Here is a 13,841-nt window from a genome sequence, read left to right as displayed (position 1 = left end):
ACCTGATAACTACAATCATCAATTGAAAGATTTGATTCTAAAACTTCTTTTTCAACCAAGCCCAGAATTCTAAGCTCGAATTGCATTTGCAACTATAATTCTTAGTTTAAAACACAACTATCAATTGAACCCACTTCAATTAAACATTTAAATCAGTAATAATCAATACCCATAAGCTAATTCAGCCCATAATCACATGATTACCCCCCAAGAATTGTGGGTTTAGCTAAACATCATAAAAAGGTAAAAACAATTACCAACTCGATGGACCATCAGCTGGGTAATAGTCTCAAAGCCTATACAATATTCCAAAATGGTTAAATTCAAAAACCCAATTCCAAATCCTCACAATTTAGCTTAGAAATCCTCAAAGTCTACACTAAGAACTCAAAGACTAAGAGAAAAACTCTAACTCTAGAATGGGAAATGCAATAACTGGGAGAGAGCTCCTCAAATTTCATTTAAAATTCCAATTTATAGTTGCCCAAAATTTAGCCTGAAAATCCATTTGGCAGAATAAGTCGGGCCTCGCCGAGTGGTTCGGCGATCCACCCTTTGCTCCAATCCATTGCCAATTTTCATTGGCCAATTGTCTTCAGGGTTCTGTGACTTTAGGCGATCAAGGTTTCCATCGCGGAGTCGTTCGGCGATCCGCCGACTGCCCATTTATGTGGCCAAGTTGGTTGTTCACAAGAGCTGGCACGCTGGAACTTTAGGAGAGCTAAAGAGCGACTCGGCAGTTCGCCGAGTGGTCTTGGCAATCACCAGGATCACTTTTCTTCACTTCTTCAACTTGTTTGTTCCCTTTTGCCCGGTAGTGTCTTTGCCTTGCTCCTTAGCCTTAAAAATCTACAAATCAACACTTTAACATCAGTTTAGAGCATAAATTAGGCATTTGAGGACACTAAATCTATTAAAACAAAGCCCTAAATGAGTCAAAATCTGAGACTCATCAACACCCCCAACCTAAACTTTGTTTGTCCTCAAGTAAAACTCAAGATCAATCAGTTCAACAAGGATGTCTACAAACAGTGTTGCACAAGATTCCACATAATTGCACACACAAGGTTCAAACTACACATACAATGCTCAATTGTGCACTCAAAGATTCAAATTGTGACTCACCATTATCAAGTGTACTCAAGCTCACAATGCTTGCTTCAAATGCAAGTTCAAGCTCAACAAAGGTACTCAAATGCCCTCACAACAAAGATGAATCCATAATCACACAAAATTTCTCAAAAATTGTAGTTCCCAGAATCAAATACAATTTTCATACTTACAAAGATGAACAGATGCATGACTCCACTCATAGGCTTGCCCTTATTTTCCAATCAACATTCATTTCAGCTCACTAAAGATCAAAAAGGTCTTTTTAAGGCTTGTAACGGGGCTGAGTGTAAAGAGATGGTCATATAGGCTTAGTTCTACCTTCATGAATTATGGCCTGAAAATCACTCTTTCACATTCAAACATGTTTAAACTCCACCCCATTATTCAACTCAACATGAATCACCGGATACCCCATTTCTTTCACTATTTTACACACTTTATTTCACAACTTTTTCTCTCTTTCAGTCTTTTTCTTTTCTTTCTTCTTTTCTTCTTCTTTCTTTTCTTTTTTTTATATGGAGGGGTTCCATCTTTTTCAAAAAAATCCATCAAAGGGGGAATCTTCACACTTCTTGACTTTCCTTCTTTTTCACCACACTCCCAACTTAGGCTTTTGGCCTAAGTTAGCTATTCAAACACACCAAAACTTCTATTTCATGAAGGTTATGAGTGATGGGATAAAGAGGTCAAAGTTGCCAAAGTTTCTTCCAAGAAAAGGATAGGCTCAAAAGGTGTCAAGCAAGGTTCACACATCTCACAAGGTTGGCCACAAAAAGGTATATTGTCCAATTGGCTCACTCATCAATTTTTTTGCCTAAGATAATTTCAATTGCTCGCTTCACTCAATCAATCGGACCAACGGGGTAAATTCTAGGTGTCATTAAGAACAATGTTCAAGGTAGCATCACCACACAAGGCATTGTACTATTAACAAACAAGACTTCACACTTTCTAGCTAGTGTGCAGTGTTCATCAGAAGAGATTCATTCGACAACCGGCTAGTCACAACGGGATGCTAAAAGTTCACATATTGCCTATGTAACTTAGTTTGCCTCATCGTAGCCGCACATTCATTTCGTTCAATTAAGAGCACTATTCAAGTCATCGGTATTGACCGCAACCGACACTCAAATTTGCACAAGAACAAACACAATCACACACACAAGAGGTGGAATTTTTTTTAAATTTAGTTCAAAAACCATTTTCTATCAAAACAATGGGCCACAACACAATTTATCAAAAAACCACAATTCAATAACCAAGATATATATATATATAAGCTCCAATAGTCACATCACAAAAACATTATATTCACAAAACAGCCCACAAGAGGGGTAGGTGTGAAAATACCTCACCCCACCAACAAAAAAATGCAGTTGTCCTCAAATGCAACTAAAACACAACACTCAATAAGATAACAGAGATGGAGGTAAAAATAATCATCCTGCCAAGCCTGGCCTGGGTGAAGTCTGCATGTCACTCACTCCATTTGTCTGGCATCAGTGCCCGGTATCTCAGCATCCTTGGCTCTGTTGGAGCCCACCTTCGAAGTATCCTGAAGCGATGCCTGTCGCACAATCTCGAACATAGAACCCTCTAAGTCAGCCAGGTCCTTATATAAAGCCTCATCACGAACACCAAGTTTCTTGTCTTCAGTTTTAGCTTTAAACTATTCAGTAGCCTCATCAGCTCTAACCTCATCTCTGGTGGTATCCGAAGGCACATCAGAATAAGCTGGAACATCGGTGCTTGGGCCATCTGAGATCTCTATAGTGCCAAAGATCAGGGACATATCAGTGGACTTTAGCTGGTCTATATCCTTCCTCAACTAAGTAATGACAGCCTTCAAAGCCATCACAATATCAGTGGCTCCCTGGCCCTTCTCACACTCTCCCAATTTCACCATCAAGGCATCTAGGGCCAACTTATGGCTATCAATCTCCGCTCTGAGGGGTGTTAAAGCAGCAACAATGAACCTCTCAATCATCCCAGGAATAACGACCTCTAACCGGGAGGCACGTACATCGACGAATTGGTCCAACTGCTCCATTTTGAACAACATCACCTGGGTGATAGAAAGTCCTCGAGCAAAAGCAGCAGCAACAGAAGATCTAGGGGAAGGGGGTGCAGCACAAGTGGCAGGAGTATCAGAAGAAGTGGATCTAGAAGTACCTGAAGGCCCAGTTACCGGAGTAGGCATGCTTGCCTCTGCAGGTATCATATCAATATCAACTTCTGGGGATGTGTCCATTGAGGCTGCCATCCTCCTGTCACCCTCATCCCGTGTGCACTCGACCTCTATACGTCGGATATCAGTAGAGGAGGTGGGTGTAACCTCAACATCCCTCTTATCATAACGTGGAACTCGTGCCCGTCGATACGACTCAGTAACCAACACCAGAAATGGGAGAGACGTCTGACACTGCTTGGCCCTCATGGACATCTCCTGCTTAATAATCAAATCCAAATTGAGCCTCTTTCTAGCAATGATGGACCCAAGGAAGGCCACCTTTAGGTGGCAGAGGATAGACTCATTCTGGGATGACATGATAGTGCTGCTGATGAACCCGAACTAGTACGGAGCTGCCACATTAAGATCTTTCTTCTCTATCGGCGCTCTAGCCTCAATCCACTTCAGGGTGATGTCAGAGAAAGGGGGGCTAGACAACCTTTTAGCTCATTTAGAGTCTGTGTCGTGATCATACTCTGGTAGTCATGCATGAAGTTGGTAGCATGCTCAAACACAACATTTATATCATCACTTCTGCATTTAACCTTATTTCCTCGGACCACACAAAGTCCACCGACTTGAAGGCACTGACCTTCTTCTTTCCCTGAGGCATCAAGTAATCGTAAGCTGAGTAAAACTCCCAGACCCAAGTATGAATGTATAGGCCACGGGGCTTGGTTAAGACCTCAAATCTGTGGAACTTGAGAGTGTCCCACACTGCTGGATGTTTGTCCACCACACCATCTGTGGACAATCTCTTCTACTCTAATATGGTCATCAATCCCTCGACCCTTAGTCTGTTGAGAGACCGGGGAGGAGGACCCTGTACTGGTGGCATCGGGACCACAGTCTCTGCTAGAGCTGCAGCTGGAGGAGGAGGAAAAGTCTGAAGCACCGGGATCCTAGACGGATCATTCATCTACTTGGAGCGAAGCTCTGCTCTCAGAGCCTGTAATATTTGGTCATCCTCAGGCTCAGAGATGGAAGCCTTAGAATCCTGAGAATCCTCCTCATTTTCTGACGAGGTGAGGTGAGTCTCGTAGATTCCCTCACTATCGCATCTAGCCTCCTGTGTCTCAACCACATGCGCTTTTCCCTTGCCCTTACCTTTATTTGGAGGTAGTTTCTTGGCCTTAGCCTTAGAAGCAGCTGCCTCCGCATCTATCATGACTCTTCGTGCCTGCTTTCGGGGAGGCATGTCTCTTCTGGACTTTTTGGGTCTAGCTATTTCTGCAAACAACATAGAAAAAGTTAGAAAGAGTTCCATCAAAAGTGCAGAAAATATGTTGCAGAAAGACTCGCTGACAGTTCCAGATCAAAATTATCAAAAATTCAAAGCTAGTCGACAATGTCCAGGGACATTCAGTGGATCACCGACACCAATCGGTGAATTAAAAATAGCTCACCGAAAGTTACAGTGCATTTTAAGGAATTAGGGGAGCAGAAGGGCGATCAATAAGCACTTTCGGTGAGTGAACTCGGCGAGCTTAGGCATATTTCCGAAAGTTACAAAACACAAACTCAATATTTAGAGAAATTAAGGGTGATCTAGGGGGTGTTTGGCGAATTGCCGAACCAGTTAGCGAGCCCGACTTAGCTTGCCAAATGGCCCAACGTGCCAATTTTCACTCCTTACTTCAAATTCAAGCATGGAGCCTCCGAAATCAAAATTAAACACCAACACTATGTAATTGAAGCAATACCCATACTACCCATGCCCTCGGGCTACTTAGACTTCCCCCGATTTGGCCAAAATTGGCCATTTGATGTTTTTTGCCCTTAAGAATGATGTCAATCACTCTATCATTGGGCAACATACCACATTTGGCACAATCTGGGGTTATTCAGACTTCACCCTGCTAGACCCAACACATTTTTAACACAACCTAACAATTACGACTCGATTTTAACAAGCAAAGACACGGGAATCAACTATTTACAATTGATTAGGCAAGAATTCATTGAAAATTAGGCAAACAAACACACATATGATGATTACCCAACAATATTCAACAACAAATTACCACTTGCATTCGAGTTCAACCACATATAGAGTTTAGGGTTCAAAAAACCAACCTTTTATGCCGAAATGAGATTTGTAAAGCTAGGCGGCAAAGTAAAATCTGAACTCCTTCCCTGAGCAAAGATTCCAAACGGTACAAGAGTAAAAACAAAAATATTTAAGAACTAATATCGGGTGAGAGGATACGGGAGTTCAAAAGGTAAGAAAGTGAAAGGATTTTGAAATTTTAAACTGTTTGGCCTTTAAAACCTTTCAATTCGCGCTCCATTCGGTGAAGTAAGTCATGCCCGCCGAACCACTCGGTGGTGCACCAAGTGGTATTTTGGCTCACCGAGTTTTACAGAACTCCCAACAATTTGGGGGTTCAAACGAAGGATAAAGTCAGGCTCGCCGACCTGTTCGGTGAGTCACCGACTGAGCTATTAGTTCACCGAGTTTTACACTCCCCATCAAGTTGGGTGGTTCCAACGGTGGTCCAAGTTGGGCGCCTCACTGACTGAACTTGTGGCTCGCCTAATTGCCTATTTCCTAATATTTTTCACTTTTCAACCTGCAAAATTAACTCCCATTATTCAAAAGCCAAACTAATGCATCAAAAACTTGAGTTGCCTCCCAAGAAATGCCTTATTTAACGTCGTTGCACGATGAAAATACACATTCAAGCTTCATTTTTGGGGTTTTCCATTGTGTCAGTAGGGAAACCTCCTTTTGGCCTCTGATTCAAATGAGTCGAGATTTGACCCATTTGTGTCTCCAGTTGCTTAATATAGACTAAGTTAGAAGTCACTATCTTATTGAGAGTTAAGGCATCCTCATTCATCTCTTTTAACACTTTGTCCGACCCTTCAACTTTGTTAAGAATGCGTGCAAACATGTCTTCCATACGGAAGTTCTCCGTGTCAGCTCTCTGATCCTGATGCTTTTGGCGTTCATGAGATGGGACGTATCTTTCCTTATCACCATACCTTTCCTTCCAAGTAGTATTATGATCATGCCATTCCCTATCACTATCTCTCCATCCATTATCTCTATTCCAACCCGTATCTCCACCCGGCCTTGGATAGTTCGGACGAAATCCTCCTCATTGATTAGCTAGGAAGTTAACTTTCTCATTGTACAGTGCTTCGAATTGTGCTTCTTCGGAGTTTACTCCACCAACACCCACAACATTTACACTCTTTAAACCACTACCCATCACATTTTTCGCCAAGATATCAAGCTAGGTCATTATTTTGGCCATGTATTGGTCTCTCTCTTGATCCTTCTCGATCTGCTCTTTTGTCATCCTAAAAGTGAGAACAGACACTTGGTTCTCACAAGTGTACCATGCTCTATTTATCTTGGTCATGCCATCAAGGATTTGAGATGCTACTTCATAGGGTTATTGCATTATACCTCCAGGAACAAATTGATCAGCAACTCTTTTGTTCACTGAGTTAAGACTCCTATAGAAGTATTGCTGCAATATATGGTTTGGCAGTCCGTGAGTCAGACATTGAAGTACCAAATTCTTAAATCTCAGCCACATCTCGTGGATTGGTTCACATTCCAAGCATTTGAAACCTTAGATGCTATCCCTGAGAGTTATCATCTTCGATAGGGGAAGAATCTCACAGAGAATGTTGTGGTAAGTTCATCCCAAGAGGTGATGGAGCCCCTTGGTAATTCAGTCAACCATTTGGTAGCTTCACCCATCAAAGAGAATGGAAACAACCTGAGACGGACTGACTCTTCTTGAATGAGAATGGACCACAAACATCCACGAAGTTCCGAATATGCTCATGGGGGTCTTCGTGAGCCATCCCTACATATAATCCCTTCATTTGGAGGAGCTATAGCATCGTCCTTGTAACATGGAAGACAACATTACCCTCAACAGGAGGTAGACGTATTGTACCCACACCACCCAATTGAATTGGGTCATTCACATTATTCTGATTTTAACATCGTCTTGGTGGCCCACTTGGCTACCATTACTCCCGTTCACGCTCATCTCTTCCTCCGTTCAACACAAACCAAACAACACAAGCACAAACCAAAGTAAGTCGATTCAACTACTGTAGACACGTAATTTTTGACCGAACCTAAAATTTTACACCATTTTCAGAGCTTAAATATTTTTATAAATCTAAATTAAATATTTTAACTTTTATCTTATTTTATTAAGTTTATTTTAAAATATTTGAAAACAATAAAAGTAGAATCACTTTTTAAGGTAAGTTTTATTTTTAATTGTTAAAAAAAGAAGAAATGAAAAGTTACAAAAAATATGTTTTTTATTTTAATTTAGATTTAATAAATAAGCTAGTGTTTCTTAATTATATTTTTTGATTAGCTATTTAGCTTTTCTTATAATTCTCTTTTCAGTAATTTAAAATAGTTAGTTAAGATTTTTATGTTTTTTATATTTTACATATTTAATTATAAAAAATAAATATCCTACACTACCCATTTTCCTCCACTACCCCAACCACTCACAACACTCCACAACACCCATTAACCCCACTCTTCCTCACCCACCTACACCAAAACACTACCTATATACATACTACTACTACTACTATATCCTAGGAATAACACAGAGACAGACGAGGAGAGAAAAAGAAAGCAATCAAAAATCTGCACAACACACACATGCTGCACACAGAAAAAGTTACGAGAAAAAGAATATGAAGAAAGACTCTATTTTATTTTACTTTTGCTTTTAAAAATTTATCAATACATTCACATATTTTCTTCTTTTATCATTACTACATCCATTTAAACACAATACATTTACCATCACAAATAACCTACAAAAAGCTTGTGGTGTTCTAATCGAGCTTTGGTCAAGATTTTGCGGTAATTAATTTTACCATATCTTTTTAACTTATTTATGGAATTTGATGTAATTTTATGACAAGTCTTCTTATTTTTTATTTTATTCATAATTTGATTGAAATGAAGAATGAATCAAGTGTTACATTTTTGTTCAATGAATGAATGTAGCTTTAATCGATGATTATTTTCTCTTTATTTATTTTTTATTTGTTAAGTTGTGACCTCTTAAAAATGAAAGGTCATGGCATTGTTCTTGTCTTCATTTAGATAATATTGATAAAGTAGGAATTGTTAGGCTAAAAATAAGTAAAAATGTTATTGTTGTTTTATTTTATCAATCAAAAAATGAGATTTATTTTTAACAATTCGGTATAGTTTTGTTGTATGAGAACGTGTATGCTTAGTTTTGACATCAACTTTAAGAATAATAAAAAAAATAAAAGATATGGAAATGATCCAAAATTTTATTCTAGAAGTTTAGTATTTTACTTTATTTTCTTTTTCTTTATAAGAAATAAATATTTTCTTTTAATGTTAAAACAAACATTTAGGTACAATAAAAAATATTTGTTTCAACTAAGAATGTGGTTACACATATTTTTTTGAAACATTAAAATAAATTCGAGGATGCGATGACGCACCTTGTCCAATAATATAATTAACTTTCATTGATTTAAAGTAGAGACTTCTAATAAAAGGGATAAGATTATTAAGTGTGATAAAAGAAGACAGTTATGTCTCTAAATGTGAAGACCAAGAATACGGTTACGTATCTAGGTCGAGACCAAATAAAAGTTCAACAAATAAAAAATGCGAGCAAATTCTGGCCTATAAAATATATTCAAAAGATACTTAAAATAAGTATAAGTTAATAAAAGCGACCGTGCTAGAACCACGGGACTCGAGGGATGCCTAATACCTTCCCCTCGATCAACAGAATTCCTACCCGAATTTTAGTTCGCAAACCAAATAAAGAGTCATTTCCTTTTGATTAGGGATTAAACAAAAAGGTGGCTTGGAATACCATAACTCAATTCCAAGTGGCAACTCTGAAAAATATAAAATAATCCATAAATCAATAACGTCACTTAAATTGGAAAAATCCTTCCGCCGCCGTATGCGAAAATGGGTGTGACAACTACAACAAAAAAGATCACACTTCAACTTTAATAATAGAATTCTAAACAACACTACTCCCCGGTAGCGGCGCCATTTTGATTAACGTTTCAAGTACACCTCATCCGATTCTAGGTGTAAATGATCGTTAGCTAGTACAAAACCCAACAAAGAGTTGGGGTCGAACCCATAGGGAGCGATACGTGTCTAAATTCAGTTATGAAGTTATAAAGTGGTCTATTCGGTTATAAGAATAGAATTTATGGAAAAAATATGTAAACAAGTCTAAGGGGATGACAACGAATGTCAGATGGGGGGGAGGGTTTGGATTGTCAATTATCAGCTACAACACAATCTATCACAAAGGAAATAACAATCTAGAGAGAAGTTCTTGGGATGTGATCGATTATAGGCAAATTTCACTATACGGGTAATTGAAACTACTAATGAATAGCTAAATATCAGTGGGTAGGCTTGGCCATTTGTCTTCAGGGTTCTGTGGCTTTAGGCGATCAAGGTTGCCATCGCGGAGTCGTTCGGCGATTCGCCAACTACCCATTTCTATCGCCAAGTTAGTTCTTCACAAGAGCTGGCACGCTGGAACTTTAGGCGAGCAAAAAAGCCACTCAAAGTATTAAGCACCGATATCGGGATGAGTTTAGATAACTCAAAGTCCTCATAAACCATGTAGCCTACGTGGGTAGAAAGGGTCATACTTTTTAGATGATTTATTATTTATTTTTAAGCATGGTTTAGTGGATCCACTTAGTTGAGGTGTTATATACCCCGACAAGGTATATGACAGTTCTGGCAGTGTGGGCGAGATGATGTATCATCACATAACTCATAATGATGGTTGATAGTTAGAGAATCTCCCAAATAAGAGTTATTATTGTATTTTTACATACAATTGAGTTTCTATCTATTATTTTACAGCTTTCCATATATTGCATCTTTTATTGTTGCTTTATCCTTGAGTATCTTGAGTTGAGTACCCTATTGTTGAGTTGAGTCCTATTTCAATAAGTTAAGTATCTTAATATTGAATTCGTACGGCTTTACGAAATTGAATTCGGGCCAATAGAACTTTTGAAACTGATCTTAGCGTGAATGGGTAGTTTTAGAACGTCAAGGTTTGAAGGTGTGTTGTGAAATGGGAGTTTCGAATTCAAATTCCAACTTTCTGTCTCCGTGCAAGCAGCCAGAGCGGGGTTAGTTCCGCCAGGGTGGGGCCGCAGTGGCGGGTTAGGTCCCACTGTGGTGGGACAATCACGACTTAAATCGGGGAAAAACCCGAAATTCCTTATTTTCTGCAAACCTTCATTCTTGAGAGCTAAGAGATGACCCAAGGCTATTTCTTGACATATTCCCACGACTTCTAGCGCAATAGGTAAGATTATTACTCCTCTAATCTATTTTTCGATCCGTAGAACATAGATTCTTGGGTAATTATCATTGGGGGAGGGTTTTGGCCTAAAGTTAATGGTGGGAAAATCCCTAATTGAATAATAGGATCTTGGGATGGCCATGGAATTATAGATTGTTTATTATCCGGGTAAATTAGGCCTTGCTTATTGAATCTTGCGTTAAATTACTTGTTTTAGACTAAGAACAAGCAGAAAGAATCCGGAAAGGGAAGACTCAAGTGTCTTAGGAGGATTCAAGCTTGGTTTCGAGGTAGGTGATGGTTTGATTTCCTGTTTGTCTGATATATGCCGGTAATTGCTTCTTTGTATGCATGCATGTATAAGAATAAGGAATGTAAACCGAATCTAATGCAAATGAGTATATGTATGTGAATAATTACATGACATGAACCCATTACTTGATTGCATGACTATGAGTATTGTTCATTATGGGTGTCATTGTGATTTTTGTTATGCTGATTGGATCGGGTGTTACATTTCGACATATCTATTGGATTAGGTGTCACGTTTTGACACATATATTGGATCGAGTGTCACGTTCCGACACATGTATATTAGATCGGGTGTCACGTTCTGACACACTAAAAGTTTGGGTATGGGTTCCATGAGAGGACCACTGTGATTATACATTCATGTCTAATTGTCGTTGATATTGGGAACTGTATGTTGCTCTTTAAATGATAACTGAATTGTGTATTATGTATATGTGTGTTTACTGTGTTGTAATTGATTGCCTATGTTTCTCTTACTGGGGTGGCCGCGTGATCCTACCAGTACACTTTGGTTGTGTACTGATACTGCACTTGCTCGTTCTTTGTTGAGTACAGGGCATCTTCAGGCAGTTACTGATCAACCTCATCAAGGAGATAACTGATCGAGACCGGATTCAAGGGTGAGCCAGTTCTTCCAAGTTGCCATGGGTCCTCTTTTGTTTAGTCCATTCTCTTCGGACTAACCTCATCAAGGAGATAACTGATCGAGACCGGATTCAAGGGTGAGCCAGTTCTTCCAAGTTGCCATGGGTCCTCTTTTGTTTAGTCCATTCTCTTCGGACTCAGACTGGTGTTTCTAGATATTTCTTATCATTGGTTGGGGTTGTACCCCTTTTTATTAGACTTGTTGAAATTAGAGTTTTTGATACAATGACTTTAGGGTTCTAGGATTGTTTTCCACAATAGTTTTGGTAGTTGTTTTTGTTAAACCTTCAGAGTAACTCCATATTTCTTTAGACATTTAAACCTACTTTCGAATCTTTAAATGTTCTAGTTTTCGTTAAGCTGCTTAGTTAGGTTGTAGTAATGGTTCTCCCACCGGAGGGTTAGTGTGGGTGCCAATCACGACGGTCTGGGTCGTGACAAAGTTGGTATTAGAGAACTAGGTTCATTGATCTCATTGTACCAAAATGAGTTTAGTAGAGTCTTGCGGAACTGTACATAGACGTCTGTACTTTTCTTCGAGAGACTATAGGACTTTAGGAAAACTCATTTCTTTCTTTCTTTTATGTTATTACCTGAATCTAATTGGTATCTATGTGATACAAATTGGAATCTTTCTTCCTTCACTCTATGGTCAAAACTAGAGCAACAGAAGTGGTAACACCAACACTAGCAGGAGAGGATGCGTCCTTCCAAATAAGCATGTTTCCCTGATTCAATATGGGCATTTAATGACTAGTAACAAACATGAGGTTTTTATTATGTTCTAAAGGTTGAAACCTTCATTCTTCATGGGTACTGAATCTGAAGATTCTTATGATTTTCTTGTTGATTGTCATGAGCTTCTTCATAAGATGGATAACGTAGAGTGATTTGGCGTTGAGTTTATGATATACCAGTTCAAAGGAGACACCAAAATGTGGTGGTGGTCTCATGTTGAGTGCCTACTAGTAAATGCACTACTCATGACTTGGGAAACATTTTATAGCTTTCTTTATGGAGAAGTATATACCCTAAACTTTGAGGGATAAGAGGAGATATGAGTTCCTGAATATAGAGCAACATTATATATTTGTTGCATCCTTTAATGCAAAAGTTTTTGCTTTATCCAAATATGGTACTCCACTTTGCTTCAGTCTAAAAGAGCAAATTCGTCGTTTTGTGAAGGGATTAATGTCAGATTTGTAGATTCAAGCTTATAGGTGGCTGCTTTAGCAAAATCTTTTTAGGAAGTGTTTGATTTTTTGACAAAGGTAGAAGGGGGTGAAGTCAGAAATTTCCAAGGTGACAACATTCAAGAAGTTTTGCAAGGGAAGGCTAGATAATGAACACCATTACTTTGGAAAATGCAACTAGTATTGTGTTCATAACATGTACGAGTTTCTTAGTAAATGATGAAATTATGTTGCGACAATTGAGGTTAGAATCTCTACTGCGATTTCCTAGATTGAGTGTACATCAAAGAGGGTCATGATACGACTACTGCAATAGCAATGATGCTTACTTGGTTATGTTATTAAGAGTGTTACAATTGTGGAGAACCTAGTTGTCATGCCCCGAGTCTACACCCTAGGCGGGACTGGCACTCGAGATCCATTGATGGTCCCAAGCGAACCCTTGGCCTGGCTTACTTAACTCAGCGGAATACTCTAAGCATGATTACATGATCAATTGAACTTACTCAAATAGCCTAATAATATAACTTAGAATGTTAGAAGAATTAAACATTCAGCTTGGCCAAAATGGCAACCCAAGTCTTAACATAAGATAAAATGAGAAGACTAAAGAACTAATAACTGACTGTATATGAAGCCTCTAAAACAAAGAGGGATGTTGGAACAGGACCTCCGATCATCCTAATATCTGAAAGAATAGAAAGCAAATAAAGGAGTCCTCCGAATGTAAGGAGGCTCACCGCAGACTCTGAGTGCTCAAGCTGGTTCAACGAGGCGCTGGATGCTGATCCTGGTTACCTGTGTCTGCATCATAAGACGATGCAAGCCAACTGGCATCAGTACATTGAATGTACAAGTATGCGAATTGGAATGCTAAACAAATACAAAGGCTTGAAAAGACTTTGAAAGAAACACTTACCTTGGCTCTTCTCAACTAATGAATAACTTAACTCAGAATAAAGCAATGAACACATGCAATATATGAAAAAGCTTTATAAAACA

This window comes from Solanum tuberosum, unplaced genomic scaffold (genome assembly GCF_000226075.1).
Source record: "Solanum tuberosum cultivar DM 1-3 516 R44 unplaced genomic scaffold, SolTub_3.0 scf00065, whole genome shotgun sequence".
NCBI lineage: Eukaryota > Viridiplantae > Streptophyta > Magnoliopsida > Solanales > Solanaceae > Solanum > Solanum tuberosum.
This window is presented reverse-complemented; position numbering follows the sequence as displayed.